The sequence below is a fragment of the Coregonus clupeaformis genome, chromosome 14 (assembly GCF_020615455.1).
Source record: "Coregonus clupeaformis isolate EN_2021a chromosome 14, ASM2061545v1, whole genome shotgun sequence".
NCBI lineage: Eukaryota > Metazoa > Chordata > Actinopteri > Salmoniformes > Salmonidae > Coregonus > Coregonus clupeaformis.
This window is the reverse complement of record NC_059205.1, coordinates 5,974,468-5,984,216: the sequence shown is the minus strand read 5'-3', so window position 1 is coordinate 5,984,216 and position 9,749 is coordinate 5,974,468. Positions and strand designations below refer to the sequence as shown.

At 39.7% G+C, this 9,749-nt stretch overlaps 1 pseudogene; it reads right to left on the bottom strand.

Annotated features, from left to right (window-relative positions):
- Positions 1-1,016: 1,016 nt before the first annotated feature.
- Positions 1,017-6,047, bottom strand: LOC121581662 (annotated as a pseudogene).
- Positions 6,048-9,749: the final 3,702 nt, after the last annotated feature.

Genomic DNA, 9,749 nt, shown 5'->3' with positions numbered 1-9,749 from the left:
TTAGCAAACATTCAGCATTTTAGAGATAATAACATTCAGCGCTGGTCATCCCCTGAATTCACCAGTGGTGTCAGCAGTGGGATCCAGCGGTGTGGGAAGTCCATTGTAGGCGTATCCAGGAAGTCAGAAGAAGTATCAATATCACGACATGGCTTTTCTTACGACTGAAAGCTGACTGAAACATTATATAGACTCAGATGTAGAAGACATAACACGATTTTCCACTCAGCCATGGACTCATATTATTTACACATATTTCATGGTTTTCTTGTACAGTGCCCTCTGTAATTATTGGGACAGTGAAGCATTTAAAAAATGTTGTCTCCATACTCCAAAAGTTTGGATTTGAAATAAAAAAATGGATATGTATTAAAATGCTGACTGTCAGCTTTAATTTGAGGGTATTTTCATCCATTAGAGGTTGACAGTTTAGAAATTACAGCACTTTTTGAACATAGTTTCTCCATTTCAGGGTACCAAAAGTATTGGGACAAATTCACTTATATGTGTATTAAAGTAGTAAAAAGTATTTGGTCCCATGCTTATACCACTCAATGTCAACATCAAGCTTGTGACTCTACAAATGTGTTGGATGCATTTGCTGTTTGTTTTGGTTGTGTTTCAGATTATTTTGTGCCCAATACAAATGAATGGTAAATAATGTCGAGTCACCCCCCAATGTCTTGTCTGTGCGTCTAACTTTCTCACTCAAATTTGTCCCAATACTTTTGGTCTCCTAAAATGGGGGGACTATGTACAACAACTGCTGTCATTTCTTAACGGTTCACCTGATATGGATGAAAATACCTTCAAATTAAAGCTGACAGTCTGCACTTTAACCTCATAGCCAAAATAATAACAAAATGCTTCATTTTTTTTGTGATCCAATTGACATTTTTAGTAATTTAGCAGACACTCTTATCCAGAGCAACTTACAGTTAGTGAGTGCATCAATTTTTCATACTGGCCCCCCGTGGGAAACGAACCCACAACCCTTGCGTTGCAAGCGCCATGCTCTACCAACTGAGCAACAGGAGGGGCAATGTCCCATTAATTACGAAAGGCACTGTGTCTTGGACTGGACTGAATTGCCAGAGCTCCATCCAGCCCTCATTAAAGTGCTGAAACAAAATGAACGTACAGTTCAGTATATTACAAACCTTCTGACTGAGAAGCATAGAAGGAAAATACAACAACTGAATGAGTTTCACAGGTATCAGTTTGCTTTAGCTGCTGCCGTTGGTGATGGAGCCCTCTTGTTTTTCAACTGTCACCAGACGGAGCACACACACTGGGTTCAGGTAGTCATTACATTCTCCCCTGCTTGCTACCTGCTTTTAAAACTGTCAGCAGCAGTTGGCTACACCTTGAGGCCAAAGTGTGCTTCTGGAAACCAGTGGAAATATGCCCTGAATTGCAGGTGTCGTCTTGTAAATATTTGGTTTCTGGTGTTTCTGCTGGTTGAAGAGAGTTAAGACCATCTCTGCTAGGGAATGGACTACCGAGGCTACTTTAGATTTACTGCTCACTGAAATCAATTTTCTCAAAAAGGTTTTAAAACAGCTTTGGGTAAAACAGCTCTGCAGTTTTATCTTAGTTTTCACATGTAGGGCCGTGTTCCCACACATTCATTAACCCTAGTCCTGGACTACAATACATTTTCAATGGAGAATCTCTATTGGGGACCTCCTCCAAGTTTAAAAGAACTCAGCTGTGTTTTAAACAAGGCTATGGGAACAGCTATGAAGTGAAAGGAAGAAATAAAGATAAAACCCATTTGTTGATTTGTCTTTTATTCTCTGGTTTGAACAACACAAAGACAGAAATAGCATCAGAATATATAAAGCACAGTCACAGATAGAAAAGTTAAACATATGAACTCAACAAAACTAAACATTATCTCAGCTTTTACACCACCATCATGATTCAATGACAAGTGGTGTATTTTATCAATGGTGTATTTCTATCACCACAGTCATGTACTGCACACCATTTATTTATTTGACTTTAGTAGGCCTTCAATATACTTTGCTAACGCTTCATGTAAAGATGACATTGTTTTCTGTAGATGTGCTGGTCTATCATTTTGTAATTTAAAAAAATGAAGCACTTTTCTGTCCCGGACTGCTTCTTTATAACGTGTATATTGTGGGTATTAGTATTTAGTGTAATTGACAGTGATCTTGAATGGAGACTGTTAACTAATTTCAGACTTTCGGAAAATGACACCCTGGCACGTTGATAAAAAATGACATCAACAATCCAGCAACATCTTTACTTTCATGAGTCATGGCCCGTCTGATCTGTCCAAGGAAAGGAAAGGGCTTTGAACAAGGGTAGTAAACAGTTCCAACAAATAGGTTTAGAAACCATAAATGGAGTTTTGGACAATTCCCCTTTATGTACTGATGTACATGTAGTTCTAGGACAGAGAACATCTATTCAAAATAGTATCTGAGTTCTGTAGATCAGGCAGCTATCACATCACAGGAGAGTAGAAGTGAAGCATCATGGACAAGCACGCAGCCGCAGATGCTCTGTGTGGGAGTCTAGCCTCTTGCATCACGCTACTCCGCAATATCTTTGGTTCAAACTGCTGCTCATATCGCTGCAGTTTAAACATATATTTACATTTCAGGTATTAAGTTACAATGATCATTAGTTATAAGAAACTGGGTGGTTTAAGCCCTGAATGCTGATTGGCTGGAAGCCGTGGTATATCAGTCCATATACCACGGGTATGACCCCAAAAATATTTTACTGCTCTAATTACGTTGGTAACCAGTTTTTGATTTTTTGCTCCTTTTTGGATCTTTCTGCATTGTCATTTTGTTTGTTAACTGTTATGACGAGTTTCTCTGGTATCGAGTACTTCAGGATGTAAGAGAATATGGGACACAGATGGAGAGTTGATTCATCATTATTTAATTCAGTGCTGGATTCATGTGACAGGCGGTACGTGCCTCTTGTCATCCGAATGACTTCCATAGAAAATCTCTCAGTTTATATAATGATCTCCGAGCTACTTCTGTCCATCAGCTGCCAACCATTATTGAGTGTCACTCATCTACCACAATAGCATCCCCATACATGGTATCGTGTGGCACCCAAGCCAGGCCATTGGACTCTCACAGTATTTCACATGTGGATTTGTCTGGATTTAACAACTTTTTCATCTCTACTTTGTGCTTCTCTTCCAATTCCTTGATTTTATCAGACAGTGTTGTTTTATCATGACCATATAGAGCATTTAAACGATCATACTCCTCTTTGTGCTTTTGCATTAGCTTCTTCTTCTCTTCTTCATATTGATCCAATAATTTTTGGATGTCATTTTCATATTTCTCTTTAAAGTTATTATTTTCCTCTGCATGTTTTCTGGCCTCTTGTTCATATTTATCCATCATTTCTTTTGTTTTCCTTTCATACTCTGACCTCATTTCCTTCATTTTCTTCTCTTCTTGTTCTCTCCTGACTTTTTCTTCCTTCTCTTTCCTCATGTTCTCTTCTTCACGTTCTTCTTGAAATTTTTCCTCCAGTTTTCTTAGTCTTAGTCTCTCCTCCTCTCTTCGATTTACATCCTCTTTAAATCTTCTTTCCTGTTCCTCACTACGTTCTTTCTCCCACTGATCTTGCTGCATTTTCATTTTGTCTATCAACTCTCTCCTCTTTTCTTCAAAGTCTTTTTCTATTCGGTCTCTTTCTTTCCACTCTATTTCTCTCCTCTTCTCTTCTGATTCCTTCATCTTTATTTTCTCTTGTTCCCTCTCTCTTTCAAACTCCTCTCTCAATCTCCTCTGTTTTTTCTCTTGTTCTACAAGAGTTTCTACCTCCTTCTGTCTCCTCAGCCTTTCTTCTTCCTGTTGTCTGTCTCTTTCTTTCTTCAACTGTTCCTCCCATTCCTCTTTTTCTCTACGCATGACCTCTTGGAGTTCTGTTTGACCTTTCTCTGCTTCCTCTATTTTGCTTTGCCACTCTTGTCTTTCTTTCTCTTCATGTTTCCTCCTCTCATCCTCTTCTTTCTCTCTCCTTTCCATTTCTTCATCCTGTTTCCTTTTCAGTTCTGCAAACTGCCTTTCTTGATTTTTAACCAATTCTTCTTTGTCTTTCTCTTCTTTTCTCTGTTGTTTCATTCTAATTTTATATTCTCTCTCCTTTTCTCTTTGTTGTTTTTCCAACTCTTTTTTCTGAGATTGTATCTCTTTTTCCATCTTCTCTTTTTCTGTGGCCCATGTTTCTTTTTTCAACTTTTCATCTTCTTTCTTTTTCTTGTCCTTCAACTTTCTTTCTTCCTTCTCTGCTTTCTCCTTTTCTTCATGCTCTTTTCTAATAGCTTCCCCTCTCTCTCTCAAAATGTTTTCTCTCTGCTTTCTTTCCTCCTGAACTTTCAATCTCTCTTCTTCCAACTTTGACTTCATCTTTTCCATGGCTGTTTCATGGCTGACCTTCAGTTTCTCCATGTCAGCCTTAATCTCCATCTCTCTCTCCTTCAGTATTTCTTCCTGTTTCTGTTTAATGGCTGCCTCTGCCTCCTGGAACATCTCATTGGTGTAGAAACTGCCCTTGTTCGTGGACACCATTTCGTTAATCTTCTTAAGAAGCTCAGTGACCTGTGTGCGGTCATCTTCAACTCTGTTGAAGTCTGCCTCCACAATCTCTGATCAGTTTTTTCAGTTTGCCATTCTTGCTTTTCCCAATGTAATCTTGAATCGACATTGTTTCCAAGTCATCTCCTCTAGTAAACAGAACTAAGCAGAACATTCCTGCCCGTGGACCAAAGGTTGTCTCTATGAGGTCCAAAGTGTCCAGCTCCTCTTGTGTTATTGTCCCAATTCTTAACACTATGATAAACACATGGGGTCCAGGAGCTGACAGGTAAACACATTTCACTATCTCTTGCTGAACATCTTTATTAGACAATGTTGTGTCAAAAAGGCCAGGTGTGTCCACCACAGCAACTGTTCTTCCATCAACTTTACCGACTGCCTTCTTGCAAACTGTTGTCGTAGAATTCCTGCAGATTTTAGACTCAAATTCCTTTCTGCCCAGGATAGTGTTTGCGGAGGCGCTCTTCCCATTCCCAGTTTTCCCAATCAGCACCACCCTCACGCACTCTGTGCTGGAGCACTCCATTTCAGCACCTACAAATTAAACAATACATGATCATAAATTAATGTTAATTACTGCATAAATTGGTATTGAAATCATCACAGAAGGCTCATACTGTAAAATTCTTGCTTTCCCAATCACTGCCCAATATTTGTTCATCCCTGTGTTCAACAAACTCACCTTTTGACATGTTGCTGATTTTCTGCTCTAAATCCTTGATTCTTCTGTTCTTTTCGTCCAGTTCTGATTGATACTTAGCCTCCTGTGCCTCCATATACATGTATAGAGTGTAGCATGTCTTGTTTTGATCCATCATTTGGACTATTTCTGCTACAAGCTCTGTCGTCTGCTTGGCGTTCTCAATCTTCAAAGCATCAAAGATTTTATACCGCCCTCCGCATATCTTGATCAATTGCTTTGTGTCTGCATTTTGTTCCACAAAGTCAACTGCAGTTTTATCAACTGGAATGTAATCCTGTCTAAACAGGACCATGGCAAAGTCATTGACTCGTGAGCTGAGAATCTTCTGGATGGTCTCGAACTCTCCTTTGTCTTCATCAGTGAGTGGACCCAAAGGTACGACCAGGAGGAAAGCATGGACTCCAGAGTCACAGAGAGAGACACAGCGGAAAGTCTCACGCATCACTTCCTCCTGAGTGAGATGTGTTCCATACAGAGCAGGCAGCTCGATGAGGGTGACCGGCCGACCACACACCTCTCCTCCTCTCTTCACACACACTGAGGAGGAGCTGGACTTTGGACTGGACTCTCTCTGACCCAGTATGGCATTGGCTGTAGAAGTCTTCCCAGCTCCTCTTCTGCCACACAGCACCACGTTCAGTCTCTGAGCCTTTGGTGTCATGGTATCATGTGTCGTCTCTTCATTGGAGGTGAGGTATCTCCATTCATTCTCCTCTACCATCTTTCCGATCTTTTCAGTTAACCCTTTGTGGTCACTTCCTCGTGTGTACATTTTGTGATTCCTTCCTCGACATTCTATGACCATTTGTCTAAGATGAGGATTTCCTGCAACTTCCTTGTGAGTAATGATCACCATTGAGTGCTTGAAGGCCTCTTTACCAAATATGCTCAGGATGAACGTCAATGTTTTTCTGTTCTCCTCTGTGAACTCCTCAGGCTTCAACACCAGCAGGATCCCATGAGGCCCAGGGGCAGAGAGGGTCTTACATTTCATCATCTCCTCCATCAGGGACTCCATAGTCAATGAAAATAAGTCTGGAGTCTTTACAACAGTAACAGACTTGCCTTTCACCTTCCCATTGGCTGACTCACATTGCTGTTTAAAGTTGAAGAAATAAGCAGACTTAAAAGCCTCTTTCTGTAGGATCATGTTACCCACTACATTCTTCTTGTCATCAGTCTTCCCCAGAAGCACAATCCTGAGTGAAGACACTGTAAAACACATGTACACATTGATTAATATAAGGATATGCATATAAAACAAAATGTAGTTTACCTGTTTATTAAATGTTTGCACTGGAGGATTGTCCCTGTTGCAAATTAATAATGTTTTTCTCCCAATGCTTGTGAACAAAAAGCTTGACAGTAGTAGCCAGTAATATTGAGTGAGTACAGTTCCAGCATTTTATTTTGCACAGCGATTCCCCTGATATCCCTCACATTGTACGCCAAAGCGCCATGTTTAATGGCCACCATAGAGCCCCACAGTGGAGGTGTCATAATACCCATAAAACCTAGTGGTCAAGCAGGGAAGTAGTGCCAATCGTTTTTCCACCATTCATTTTTCCAATAGGGGATTTTAGAAACACTTAAAATAAGGGCTGTGTTTCGTGTAGGCTTAGGTAAGAATCTCTGGATTAACTATCTAATGTTATCTAAATGTAGTAATTAATAAATTTGCAACATTTCTTTAAATGGACAATTCTGTGAACTGTCTTGTGCACGTTTTAAATTGACACAATACCTGTTAGCAAAGGTGTAATCTATGACGTGCAGGAGCTTGCAGGGATTTGTAGTTTTGCATGATGTCTACTTTGATGCTAATTAGCATTTTCGAATCTGAGAGTTAATAGAGCCGAAGATATTGATGAAAGTCACCTTGTCAGAGAAACATTTACACGGTTATCAAAACGTCACGCCAGGGTAAGCCTACACGAAACACAGCCAAAACCCTTTAATGTATGGGCTAAAACGTTATTAAAATACACCAATGTATATTGTCTTCATCAGGTTAGACACCCTGATTCCTCTCTAAGAGCAGCTGTGGTTCTTGTGGAAAACCTGAAGCACTCCTGCTACTTCTTTTCTTCTGAAATAATGTTTTGTTGAGTAGCTATGTAGGTATCGCTAAGCAAATTTAATGTCATATCAACGTTATTGTGATAAAAGATTATAATAAGAATTGTTTTAAACAGCTTTTATGAATATGTCAAGGTTTCTAAGCTTTGAAGGCACAGTATTGACAGGTGTGAATTAATATAATTCAGGTAGACTGCCAACCCATTTCCTGTTCAGCTGCTGCTAACGTTAGCTACTGTTCAAGATGACAAGAGCAGTTTTTCCACTGGTCAGCCCATACATTTAGCTGTTGTCAACAATAAAACATCATTCCTGGTGAAAAGTGCTTTTGTACTACGATTCTTAAGAGAAATTCTAATAGGAGGGAGGTGGATGCTAAAGTTAGCTATGTAGCTAGCTACCTTGCTAGATAGTGTAGCGATCCTCGCTATATGAGCCACATTACACTGTAAAAAATATTGTGCTAGTTCCACTTAAAAACATTGAGGCAACTATTTGCATTAGCCTTTTGAGGATTTCCAACATGATGTATTTTTACGTATCATATAGTCACCTTTTAGTGTTTCACAAACAATAATATATTAAGTCCAGCATATTATTTTATTATTCGCATGTGGATATTCACTTTATTAACCATAGCTGTTAAAGCGAGAAGAGGGAGAGAGCTGCCGCTCTAGCAGGCAGGGGAGGGGCCGTACCACAGAGTTTCTAAACCCAGACATGCAACATTGCGAGACTTCGGGGAACGCTTGCGAAGCAGACTAAGTAGAACAAGCCGGGGTTTGGGGTTTAAGAAGTCAATGTGGGAAGTGAAAATGATTCCTTAGTTGTTCATTTTCTCGAAATCTAAAGGCACAACGTAGATTCGAGCCGATGTCTTAATTATTTTAACATGTTATTACTCCAACTTCGTGAAAGTGACAAACTGTCACGTTTTTATTTTTGTGAAAAACTACTTTATATTGAAGGAGTGCCTTTGAGTTGACGGCCTGCACATGCGCAGACAACCTTTAGCCCCAATGACTTGTTTCTGCGCATGAGCTTAGCTTGCCAACGTCGCCATGACATCGCTTGTGAGTGTGAGCAGGGATTTCTATTGGAGAAGGAGTTTTAGCATATCTTCATACTGTTCTGTCTTTGTCCGTACTGTGATCTACTGACACAAGGAGTTGCACAACTGAATGCATTCAACCGAAATGTGTCTTCCACATTTTAACCCAACAGCTTTGAATCAGAGAGGTGAGGGGGCTTCCTTACCGACATTCGTCATTTTAATTCCTTCTTCCATTGATTAGATATCTCCTAACTTTCTCTCTCTCTCTCTCTCTACTGCAGCAGTCACGTTCGGATCTGTATGGGCGCTTCCGGACAAGTCAGTTAAAATTATACCTACAGTACCCGAGACAACCATATCAGTTCTGACACAGACCCGTGACATTATTTAGATTATTAGCGTTCAGGTATTACATTTTTATTAATAAGCTGGAAAACAATAATATGATGCCTGCCTAGTGAAGGCCTTCTCCAGAACCCCTTGTTTCAGATATTTCCGGTAAATTATTTTCCAAAGATACAGCAGTGTTGTAGGCCATTTTAGACTAAGAGCAGTTGCCCAATATGAGCCCCCAAAAATAATATTTTGCCAGTTTGGAAAATTGAGTTAGAAATGTATGCCAACAATATCAATGATACCTTACACGATTTGATGAACATAAGGCCAACAGATATATTGTTGAGGTATTACTGCGCTTACCTTTGTCTCTGAATGATGCAGCGTCCGCCATTTCATCCTTCAAATGTCTGTACTGGGACAGATAAATGTGAAAGTGAAAGTTGCAGCAAAACATGTGCCCCCTACGTGTTAAAATGACAATTCATTATGTGGAGTTGTGGAGAGACTGCAATCTACATGTTGAATATGTTTCCAAACCACTAACTTGAGCATTTGTAATCAGAATAACAATAAGACTGAATGTTCTCTACCTGGCATACAGTGCATTCGGAAAGTATTCAGACCCCTTGACTATTTCCACATTTTGTTAAGTTACAGCCTTATTTTAAAATGGATTAAATCGTTTTCCCCCCCTCATCAATCTACACATAATACCCCATGATGACAAAGCAAAAACAGGTTTTAATAAATGTTTGCAAATTTATAAAATACAAAAAACGTAAATATAACATTTACATAAGTATTCAGACCCTTTACTCAGTACTTTGTTGAAGCACCTTTGGAAGCGATTAAAGCCTCAAGTCTTCTTTTGAATGACGCTACAAGCTTGGCAAACCGGTATTTGGGGAGTTTCTCCCATTAATCTCTGCAGATCCTCTCAAGCTTTGTCTGGTTGGACGGGGAGCGT